Source organism: Salvia hispanica, chromosome 5 (assembly GCF_023119035.1).
Source record: "Salvia hispanica cultivar TCC Black 2014 chromosome 5, UniMelb_Shisp_WGS_1.0, whole genome shotgun sequence".
Taxonomy (NCBI): domain Eukaryota; kingdom Viridiplantae; phylum Streptophyta; class Magnoliopsida; order Lamiales; family Lamiaceae; genus Salvia; species Salvia hispanica.
In genome coordinates this window covers 23,155,259-23,168,741 of record NC_062969.1, presented here as the reverse complement: position 1 = coordinate 23,168,741, position 13,483 = coordinate 23,155,259, and positions in this window count along the sequence as shown.

The window sequence follows — 13,483 nt, the reverse complement described above, 5'->3', positions numbered from 1 at the left end:
TGAGTGACATATCATTATAATATGAAAGCGACAAACTATATTTGCGAATAATTAAGTCAACTGATATACAACAATTAGTTAGAATATTGTACATTTGTAAAAGTTCTACTACTTGTAATGTTTTTTTAGCTTCGTCTTCGATCATGCGTACATCCAATTATGCATGTTATAGTTGACTTCTGCCTCTGCAATTATTTTTATTTCATTTTTAATACAAATATCAATTAATTGGTGTCTTCAGGGGTTCCTGAAAGGATCAGCACCTTTCATGACTACTTATAATTAAAATATATAATGACAACATGTTATTCTTAATTTGGTGTATCAACAATATTGATTTTATGGTCTACATCAAGTAATGCAATTGATCTAAACATGAATATTAGTTCAAAATCCAGATTCAACTTATATCCAATTTACGGCTAAAATACCAAAACCTAAAAATATATTATAAACTTATAAATTTGAATATGAATCTTTGATAAATCACACAAATTTGAGTATATATGTTGTCTACAAATATATAGTTGAAATAAACTAAGAGACCGAAATATTGTAGATCTATTAGACAGTACTGGTGTTTTTTTTCTTTGTTAAATTTTATGAAGTTAATTAGAGGTCAACGATCCTAATGTTAATTTGGTACATGTAACTCTGTGCTGTCTCATGTCCAAGTTAGTTTATACTTTATAGTAATGTGTAATACTTGACTTGTCAGCTTGTTTAGTGTAGTCACCTATTCCAATGTTTATGTTCTTTTCCTTTTGAGGTTTGCAAGAGACACTTTTATAACTATTTTTTTTTCATGTTTATGTAAACTGATGTCATTATACACATTGTCACATTACTTTATTAAAGAAATATGGGAGGATTTTATTTTCCATTTACTTATAGACTTCTGACCAATCTATCACAATAGCTAACCCTTTGTATAGAGTTTCATTTGTTTTTTAGTTTTGTTGGAAAATAACCTCTCCAATTTTACGAACATATATAGTTTTTTAATCAAAGTCAAAATTTGATTCCAAAAAAACTTTTTGATTTTATATATTTATTCGATTTTTTTTTTATTGTACATACTACTAAGTATATATGTTAAACCTCTAGTCCCAAAGAATAGTGCTATTATTTTTTTTTTGCCATGACTAACAATTTGTCTAAAATTTAGGATCAATTACATTTTGACCAAATTAGTAAGTGAATTATCCTTCTAATTAACCGTTCAACCTAATTTAACGAAACTGTTAACTAGTACATCGTTCTAATTGACCACTTATTGTAAAATTAATTAATTCGAATGATAATTAACTTACTAATTTAGTCAAAATGGGATCGTAAATCAATTTATGAATAAAATGTTTTTCGGGTAAACGTGGAGGACCAAAGATTTTGTACTCCAACATTTCGATATACTTTAGTTATTGAAAATGTCAACTTAATCACGGGAATAATGTTTGTGACTAAATTTCATACAAGATTTTGATTAACTTTTGGATTGCAATTTATTTCTTTTCCTTGGTACCAGCTACCGGGAGTCATTTTTTTGGAAATGGGGGAAGTTTTTTGAGGTCTTAATATTCCAGGTAATTATGAGGTGTTGAATTTAGTTTGAGATGACAAAAATGAAATTCGATTTTCTCTTCATTTCAATTTGATGTGTTTGAATCTTTTTAAGGGCTATACTATGTTTTAACCTTTAGTCATAGTGGTTGATTAGGATATAGGGTGGATTACACTCAATTAGGATTTGTATTTAATTATTGGTAATTATTTTTTATTTCCAGGTTAACAAATTGATTATGGTTATTTATTTTGAAATTAAATTAAAAAAAAAAGGATGACAGAATAAATATATTTGGACTGTAATCACGTATCAAAATTTCACAAAGTTTGATGCGTACGTGCTAAATTCTATATCAATTATGCTGGTCATCCCTTTTTAATTTAATTTTACTAGCAATATTATTAACACAGTAAATAATTCAATAAAAAAGTTGATATTTGAAAGAACAAAGTAGAGAATAGTGATTTGTTTGCACGTGAAATTCAAGAGAAGTAGTTATGTAAAATTAGTTCCGTGAACGATGCCATTTAGGCCTGTCAAATCGGATATCCGCGGATACCCGATCCTGAATTTCCCAAAATCTAATACCCGATACCCGATCCGAAAATTATTTCGGGTACCCGGATACCTGACTCGGGTATCCAATCCTAAAAAAACGGGTATCTAGTCCCAATTTTGGAATTTATATTATTTTTTTAATTATATTTTAAAGAAAACTAACTACAAACTTTTAGAAATACAACTTGCAGTTCGAAGTTTGATACAAACTTGAAGTAGTTTGAAGTTAAGTGGAAAAAAAACTACTGAAATTTAATTATTTAATTTTTAAAATAATAGAATAAATAAATAATTTATTAAATTTTAAAATAAAATAAGAAAAATCGGGTAATTCGGGTAATTTGGATATACCCGATCGGGTATCGGTAACCCGAAAAATCGGATATCGGATATCCAATTACCCGATATTTCGGATTTGGATATCGGGTATCCAATACCCAATATCCATTTTGACACCCCTAGATGCCAACAAAATTCATGAGATTGTTCAGCTCGGAAGATATCGTCTGGATTTTATCGAATTAATTATTTCAAAGAATATTCGGATTTGATTATATAAGACGAAAAATAATTTGATTTGCAATTGAATTACCTATTAATTTGCAATTTGTCCTTTATCATCCCAATTAAATATCTTGAGCTGATGTTAGCTTGCGGTGCTTTGCACGTATAATAAGAATCTATTTGAATAATAATAAGCATTATAGGGTGAATGAGCTGGTTAAGTATATTCTAGTGAATCAAGTGGGCCACGTTTTTTTTTTTTTTTTACATGGGAGGTAAGAGTTTCATTTATTGTAGTGATTCTTAATATTTTTATGTGAAATAGACTGAACTTCGTCGTAATTTATCTCATTACTGTTTTATCGGACCGAGATGTGAAAGCTCTGAGTGAAAGAATCACCTTTTTTTTTTTGTTTAAAAACAAAGAAATAATTCCATCCTGGCTCACATAAATGAGTAGTTTCTTTTGGTTATATTTACATTACATATAAAGTTTATATATAAAATTTGATTGATACCCGAAACATCACAACACATGATAGGATAATTTATGTTCTACTCCTTGTATATTTATATATATATGTAGATGTCCACTCACAATTTTCCCATCGTGTTGTTTCCCTATTTGATAGATAATGCGAGATGGGATTCCTCTTTTTAATTAATAGGATTGTCAAACATAGTTTTGGTTCTTCAAAACATGAAAAGTAAAAAACGTAGGTTATAAATATATTTGTTTAATAAAAAGCCAATCCGGACCTTCCATGCCTCGATGTCACCAACTCTTTTGTGACATGCCAAAATTGTCACTATTTAGTACTAATATACTAATTATTGTGTGATGAAGTAAGATGTCACTCTTATAATTTTCAAATCTCGTGCACTTCATATATATAGTACTACTACTAATTAATTAGAATATATATAGAGACCAATTCCAGTTAAAAGAATGAATTAGGAGTAGTATTTTATAATGATGATGATGTTACTTATAGCCATCGAATTAAATTCTATAGGAACATTCTTGAGAAAGTCTCTACCAACATGTGACCGCAGTTTTCTTGACTATAGACTGTACACGTATATCAATCTTGGGCAAGTACAATTTGTAAATGTACAACACTCGGGTGTGCATGTTTGTTTCTTAATCTTAAATTTTTAAATCAAGTTAAGTAGTTAATATCTCATACATCCAAAAGAATACAAATTTTAATATATAATTGATAAAATAAAAAGATGTAAAATGAAAAGATAATTAGAATGAGTCGCATTTCAATAGAAAGAAAAAAGTTTTAAAAATTTAAAAAAATGCATAATAATGTGGAATTGACTAAAAAGAAATAGTGAATCCTCTTATGATACAGAGAAAGTTCTGTTTAATTGGTATATAGAAAGATAAAATAACTAGAACTCCTAAATCTGTAATAATTTTATATATTTATTCATTTATCTATATTAAATTGGTAAAAAAGTGGATCAAGACCTGGACTTTTTGTTCGAGGTTTCAACTAAATACAGTTTTATGAATATATTAAAAAAAAATACTACCAATTTTCATAGTACTACAATATTATCGTTGTCTAATTTACATTATAATACTAAAAATATAAAAAAGCTAGAATAAGCTATAATTACAATTTTTCTAATTTATGAAACATCATTCAGGAGAAAGACGTATAGAGTAAACTATAGTAATAATATGCATAAACAAATTGTGATTAGATCTAAATACATATAGATAGCTAAATTATTTGAAAATCCAGGGGCCAGCGCCCCCTTCCCTGTTCACCCTCTGGGTCCGCCAATGGGTGGAAAAATGTGAATCATCTTCTTCTTCTTCGCCACTTTCTTCATTTGAAAAGTAGGTCAAATCTTCATGTGTTGTCATTTATTGAACCAACAAAATATATACTCCAATTATCAATAGTCTTTGTATTAAATAACTTATATTCTAATGCAAAATTAATAAAAATTAGATTGAAAGATAAAATATAAATTGGAGTATTATTAATGAAGAATAAATTTGTCATAAACGAAAGTGAACTAATTTTGCCAACAAACTAAAAAAATAACAGCATTGGTTGTGGACTATATGAAAAAAAAAACATAACTTTCCTTTTTTTCAATATCAATTTCAGCTACTCTGATAATCGATTATTGAATTTGAGACCATCGCAAATCCTCTTGACTTGAGCTGGAAATACTTAAATCATTTTTCCAATTAATTACTTACTATATGTATTTGATGTTTCGAAACTCCACAACGTCAATTCAATGCCAAATTAAATAGTAATACTATTTCTATTTGTTTGAGATTTTTATCATTCAATTCAAGAGGACTATGATAATGGTCTGAGTTTGCGAACTATTTATTGAAACGGTCAAAATTAACACCCTTGAGAATCATGGCATTTTTATTGATAGGAAATTTATTAACATCAATGATGGTATGGATGTAACTATGTATTTATATTTTCGTACAATTAAATAAAATCAATCATGCATCCAAATATGAAATACTTTAGCATATTTTCCCTAAATAATAAAATCAAACGGTACTTGAAAGTTAGGCTCGAGCACGTTGATTGGATTAGTTATTACATGAGTTTTATAATTCTTCCTCCATCAATGGCCTATATTAGTAAGTGTTAATATTGTCAGAAGCAAAATAATAATACCAATGATAGTGGTTTTTAAAGGAAAAGGGAAAACATGAACACCAATAATAGTATGAAATTATAGATTTTAATCATATTTTCAGGTAGGCAGCATAGGCGTTGAAACCACGTGTACCCCTCAATATATCATGCTTTTATTGCCTATTATAATGAAGATAACTAACTATCAAATAAAATTGGATGGTCCATATTGCTTGCTAAAATGATTCTCCAATATCCACCGTTGATTTGTGGCCTAAAAGCGAATATGAAAAGTTAGTAAAAGACACTACATGGATAAAGGAGAATCACTATTGGAATAGTGAACCAACAATGACAATAAATTGATTTTATGTATGAAAATACATAAATTGGTATAAAAAACATGTCTGTAATTAGTTTGCACTTAAATTTGGGATAAAAACAACCGCGATTGTATTTATTTGGGATGAATACAACCTTAATTATAATTAAAGGTTGACTTCGAGATTGCGTCACATAAAGAAAACAAGAATCAAATACTATGAAGAAAAGGCCTAAATCATATTCCCCCTTCCCATAAATTTTACTATCACACTTTGATTGGACGCGAGTTTTAAAAAATATAATGAAAAGTGAGTTGAAAAAATTAGTGGACAGTGAGTCCAACTTTTATATAATTATTAGTTTTATGGAGTAATAATATGTGAGTTGGAATACGTTAAAGAAATATGAGGTTCACTACAAAAAATGGTTAAAAGTGAAATATGATAAATTATGTGGGACAGACGAAAATAGAAAAATATAATAAAATTTAAAGGACGGAGGAAATAGTACATTGATTGACAAAATGGTAAATAAGACGCTTAAAATAGAAATTAGAGTACATTGATTTTTTTAATGTTAGTTATTTTTATTTAAATTTGCAAAAGCATGTGTTTAAATATTTGTGATTGATTGACGCAACTAAGTTCTAACTACTATAGCATAAGAAAAGAAAAAGCATCCTCTAGGTTTGGGAACTCTACGAATATCTTACATTTTTTTTTCACTTTTTCTTAATTAAGTTATAAACATATATTTGTTGATTTTTATATATTTCGTTATAATATGGATTACTATTCCAATAAATAAAATGACATTAGAATAGTTTGTATATACTCTTTCCCAAGGTTTTTATGCAAACTCAATCTTAATACAAAATGCAGAACCAAATATACAAATGTCATTTTTACGTCATTGTTAGTTTATTGTTAGATTATTTTAGTAAGTATGGCCTAAAATGATCTAAAAATGACTTCAAACTTGGATTTTATAAAATAACCTAAAACTGATTAACAATTATCTTCCGTATTTTTAGTTAATTATTGACCATCAGATTGATAAATCCCAAGGTTAGCATTTGCTTTGCGTTTTGTACTGAGGTCATTTTTTGTATTGACCGCTTTCCTATTCATATATACTACTAGTGTCTATGTGTGTGTGACAATGGTAAAGACTAAAGAGTATGGATCTAAGAGCATAACAATCTCAGTTAGTACTAAAAAATTAGTGTAACCGATATTAGCGATACCTTCGATTTTTATTTATTTTTTAAAAGAAAACAAAAATTAAACTTTCTAATTAGTAATTTGGTCTCTTTTATTTTATTCCTATAAAATGAAACCTAATTACACAGCTTAAAAATGAGCTCGACATGGCATTCGGCTGCGCCAAGCCGTTTTTATCATTTCAGCTTAATTCTATATGGGCCTCAAGTTAGGAATCCAAAGTTTTGAATAGGAATATAGAATCAAATTATTGATAAATAAATACTCCTATCCTTTTGTTGGAACATTGCAAACGTTTATATTCTTTTTGAAGTAATTATTTTAAAGTTAAAAGAAACACAGCCTCCAAAAGTAAGAATAAAGTCTATCCTTGGCTTTATTTTACATACCAATGTCATTTTATAATAAAATCAAGCAGTGCACCGCATCCTTTACATATATTGTTCATCAAAGAAAGACTCTTTTCCAAATAATATTTTCTGAAAAACATTATAGTACTATATGTATTCATACGAAAAATAAAATAAAGATTAGTCACTTGCTAGTTCCTAGTTAATGTTGCTGCTAGTCTTCTACAATTTTTATCTGCTAGCATTTTATACGTACAAGAATGAGTTTAATATACAAGGAGCAAAAAATGAGGTTTAACACTAGAGTTGTCATATGACAAAATAATTGATTTAAAACGTTTAAAATCCAAAATTAGCGAAGCCTGATTCCCAATTCGTTGATATAATCCAATTAGCTGGGGTACAGTAGTTTGGCATAAATTCTCCTAATAAAGTTACTTTAATAACATCTTACTTTTAAATAAATTATTATGCATAGAAAGAGAATATGAATTACTCAATCTTAACAAAAGAAAACAACTTTTACTTTCATGGAAAGTATTTGGAACAAGACAGCGCACTTCTTTTAGTAGCAAATGATAAATTAATAATCTAATTGCTGGCATGAAAATTTTAATTACTTCTATAAACCAAAAAAAGAGAGAAAATAATGGAGTAGGATATAGTTGAATAAAATATGTGTATGAATATTGATTGATACATTAATCAAATACCTTAATAGGTACCCAACACACACATGGAGTGGTTCTAGTAAAAACCTTAAAACTGAACATCATATGTAAACATTGATACATACGAATTTATTCAAATGCAAACTCATATATTGTACAACTCCGAACTATAATCTGGACCGTTAGAAAATGTCAATAGATTATAACACAGTAGCAACAGAACATGTCAATACAGTGTTAACAATAGATGATGTGTTGATAATATTGTGTTCACATTTTCTGTTGCTACTGTTTTGTCATCTGATGATTGTTTTTGATAGTCCAGATCATAGTTTGGAGTTGTACGATGTATGAGTTTGCATTTTAGCTAGCAATATATTCATAATAACTTAATATCATTCATAATAATGGACCACGAATCATACCATAATGTATTATTTGGGTGTTACGTGAATTTATTCATACTTCACCATAAATCATCAATCCATATAAACTAAGGAAAATGATGATAATATGAGAAGTGGGAGAATTAGCCATTCACAAAATGGTATAGCTGCAGCTGGGTGGGTGACAAGTAGGAGGTGTAGCCACTGTTGGTGGCGAGCTATGGAATCTAGCTCATGTGCGTAATGCGCCTCTTTGCTTTGGTGCTCACGATACACATGTGCACTTGGCTCCACCTCTTTCAAATGTTCATATGTGGGACCCTTATCCCTCCGCTTTTATTTTTGCAAATAATCAAACATTACTACGTTTGATAGTAAAAATAAATAAATAAAACAGGATAAAAATACACCTATTATATTACTTTTTTTTTTATCATATAATTCCACATTGCAATATACTCCTAGACAGTAACATCTTTCTCATTTTATCTCTTTTTGATACTTCAAGCAAATTGGCGGTTTCAATATCATGTCAATTATTACGATCAATAAGAAGGGAAAATTCGCCATGCTCTTAAGATTAGTAAGACTAGACAAAAAATAAGGAAGGTATATACTGTATACTCCCTCGGTCCCAAAAGAATATGCACTAAGGATTCGTCACGAGTTTTAATGTAAAATTAGTAAATTAAGATAGAGATATAGAAAAAAAGTAATTAAAATAGACCCACCTTATTAGAGAAATAAGAATTTCTAAAATTAAAAAGTGCATATTTTTATAGGACAAACTAAAAAGAAAAAAATATATATTCTTTATGGTACAGAATGAATATATTTTTAAATGAGTGGTGACTCTTTTAACAGTGCAAAATGAATGAGAGGAAAGTTTGTTTTTAATTTTTGCACAACGAGTGTGATATAAAAATATTCGATTGCAAGCAGGGATGTCAATCGGGCCAACCTACTTGGGTTGCCGGGCTATTTGGGTGCGGGCCATTCGGGTTTGGATTTTTCGGGTCATAAATTTTTAACCCTAACCCTAACCTGCCGGATTTTGGGCTAACCCATCGGGCTATTCGGGCCTAAAAGCTTTCGAAAATAATCTCTTGTGTCAAAATTTTCTTCTATAAAATGATTTTAAATTTTAGATACTTTTTTTCTTTTTAGTTTGGAATCATATAAAAATCTTCAAATTTTTATAATTTTCTTCAATAATACTTGAAAAGAAGCTTTTCATCTCGATCAACTACAACATATAATAAAGCTTGTGTTCATGTCATTATTATGACATTGTTCGTAACTAATTCTTTATGAAAATAAAAAATCATATCTTACAAGAATCATTATTAAAATGATAAAATATATTGAGATTTTGATGGGTTAGTTCTTAATTTTGTCTTGATTGGCTTTGGTGGTAGTAAGACACTATTGGCAGATGATGAGACGGTGTAATAATGAGTTGAGGTGGAACTTGAAAGCTGATATTGTGAGATCGAGTGAAAAAATGTAGAATGAAAATTGAATAAGACTAATAATTGTGTAGAATGAAGATTGAGGATTCATAAATATAAATAACTCTTAAAACTTAATATTTTAGAATTAAAACTCGCAACCCATCGGACCGACCCGCAATCCGTTCGTCCCAACCCGTTTAACCCGGCAACCCATTCGGGCCAACCCGTTTAGCCCGTTTTGTATTCGGGTAATTAAATTACAGCCCTAACCCGTTCATTTTACCGGGCTGTTCGGGCCACAAATTTCGGGTTGAATTGACATCCCTAATTGCAAGTACAAAGTGCAAGTTTTAGTTACATATTCACAGTAGCGGAACTACCTTAGAGCATCCCCATCCGTGCTCTTAGCTAAGAGCACGGAGGTGGGCCCGGACCCACTTTTACTCCTTGTCCTTAGCTAAGAGCACAATACCCACATCCGTGCTCTTAGCTAAGGACAAGCTCAAGGGTCCCACCATTCTATTATTCAATTTAAATACTCCAATTATTAAAAACATTTCTACATTATAAAAATACATTAAAAAATAAAAATTACATAATTAAAATAATTAGGCTTTGAACATCGCCATCATCTCACCCGGAGTGTACGGGGTGCGGGTGCCACGAACAGGAGGAGTAGGAGTAGGAGAAGTAGGAGTAGGAGTAGAGCTGCTTTGCTCCCTTCCGATCCGGGTTCGGGTGCCCACCCGAACCCGGGGGCGTTTAGGTCGTGCAACGGGTAAGGACGGTAGCCACCCGGAGCTTGCGAACCTTGGGTTTGAGGAGGGGCCGTAAATTGGGTTTTCGGACTATATCCGGCCTTGGAGTCGAACCAATCGTGGTTCCAACCGCGATTGCCGGAAGGGTGATCGTCGGAGCCGGACATTGTGTAGTGTGGTGAGAATTTAGATGAGAGAGTATGAGGAAAAAAGATGAGAGAGTGTAGATGGTGATAGAATAGATAATAGATGAGAATGTGATTTTTTTTGTGTTGGAGTTGGGGTATTTATAGATGAAAATGTGGATTTTGGGGAAAAAAAATTGAAAAAAAAATTAAAAGTGGATAGAAAACGGATATATTTTTTTGGGAAGTGGGAAAATATTTTTTTTATTATTTAAAAACATTTTTTAAAATAAATTTTGAATTTTTAAAAAAATAAAATAAAAAAAATGAAATTGCCAACGGCTATGCCGTTGGCCAATCAGAAGCTGCCACGTAATTGTGCTCAGCGGCACGGACGTGCTCTTAGCTAAGAGCAGCGCCGTGCCGCTGGCACGGACGGACGACCTCCAGCGGCGGACGGACGAGCTTTGTCCAGCGGCACGGACGGACGGACGCGGTTTTCCCTACCGTTGCGGATGCTCTTAAGCTTAGGTTGGGCATCATATGTTTTACATCATGTATATTTTTTTATTTTAAATTTTATTTCTTATAATTTCTCATGTCACTCCTGACGTTCTTAAGATTCCTTAATATACAAATTTGCCTCCCTTGTCTACAAATACCTGATTCCGCTCCCGCGTATTCATATATTTTTCCAATTATGCTACAATGATTTCTTTTTGAAATAGTACTAGTAGCTTTTTATTAATAACCACATGTCCAAGTATAATTCGGACAAGTTCAAATGCATTATTGAAAATGAGATTGCGTTAAACCACCACATTGTATGTCGACTTTCAAGATCTACTTTTTTCAAGAAAATTATGCTCGCCAATATATTACTTGAGTGAATATTGAATATGTAATGTATACATACATACGGACCGTCATGATATTGATATGCATAATACATGGAGATGGATCATGACATAAATATTTCTAAAGTTGGAACATAGACTATATTAGTTCATAAATACATTAATATCAGTTAATATTAAACACATCAGTTTGTAATAATTCAATACTCAATTTGTTGATTCATGAATATCAATTTTCAACTTTATATCAGTTTCCACTAATATTAATAAGAATGTAATCAAATGGACAACTCTAAATATTGCACAAACTCTAAACTATAATATGGACCGTTAAAAAATATCAAACAAATTACAAAATAATATCAACAGAAAATATCAATACAGTGTCAATGGTTGACATCGTGTTGATATTGTGTTGACATTATATTAAAATTGTGTTGACATCAAAATCTTAAAATTTTATACAGTGCTGACCTTGTGTTGAAAAGTTTGGAGATTGTAGTACAATATATGAGTTTGCATTTTATCACTACCCAATATTAATATATATGAGAACTGAGATGGAGTAATTTTAGTTTTTAAATATATAAATTAATTAATCTTTGAATAAATTAATATAGATATTTAATTCTGAAAATAAAAAAGAATCGAACGAATTCAAATTTAGTTACATCGATTAGAACTGCATGTTCTTATTTATCTTCAATATAGTTCTTAATATCTCCCTATATATACATTATTACAATATCTCTCTCTATATATTTAATTCTGAAAATATAAAAGAACCTCATTATTACAATATCTCTCTCTATATACATTATTTTATTTAAAGTGAACTACATAAACGGTACCTAATCTTTCACTTTCGCACATAAATGGTACATGATCTTTATTTTATATCGCTTTTGGTACCTATAAATCACATTTTTGGTACCTGATGCAATTTTATTCCTAAAATGCCCTTTAAACAAATATATTTTCCCATTTATGTCATAAAGGGTATTTTGGGCATACATAAAATTTGTACCAAAATTGATATTATAATATCTTCTCTCATTCTCCTAATTCTTTATACTATTATTATTAATCAATATTAATATTATTATTTTGATGTTATAAATTAATAATTAATTTATTTTTAATATCATTCAAATATACTTAAATATAATTATAACCAAATATAATTATAGTTATAATTATATTTGATTATTATTGTTATAATACTAAAAATTGACAGTAATTAATAAATAATTGTAGTATAATTATATAAATTATGAATCACATAATATTATGTAATAGTTATAATTATTATTTTACATTAAATTAGTAACTAATCAATATAGATTATTATTGTTATTATACTAAAAACTGATAGTAATTAATAAATAATTATAGTATAATTATATAAATTATGAATCACATAATATTATGTAATAAATATTATTATTATTTTACATTAAATTAGTAACTAACCAATATAGCCTTAATAAAAATTTAAAATTGTGAATTGTATTTATAATGATATAAAAAGTTGAATATTTTTAGTTAGGTTTTTCAACCTTAAAATAAATATAAAATAATTTAATAAAAAAAATATTCAATTGATCTAATTACTTTAAATAATTAATTTAATTAGGTATTTTTGTTTTTATTTATATTATGAATGCAATTGATGTATGTATATAACACTAAAAAGAAAGAAGAAAAAAGAAAGAAGAAGAAACATAAACTAAGGAGAAAAAAGATAGTAAAAGAAAGGAAGATAAAATACTAAAAAGAAAGAAGAAAATGAAGAAAAAAAGAAAGAAGAAAGAAGAAGAAAAAGAGAAATAAGAAAGGAAGAAAAATAATCACATATTTGGTACTATTTAATGGAAATTTCTAAAAATATCCTTCATGAAAAAAAATCACATATTTGGTATCTAGGGTTATTTTTGTCACAGAGTACCAAAAACGTTATAAAATAAAAATCAGGTACCATTGATGTGCGATAGTGAAAGATCAGGTACCATTTACGTAGTTCAGTCTTTTATTTAACAGCATATAGTTCTCAATTCTTGATTTTTTGTA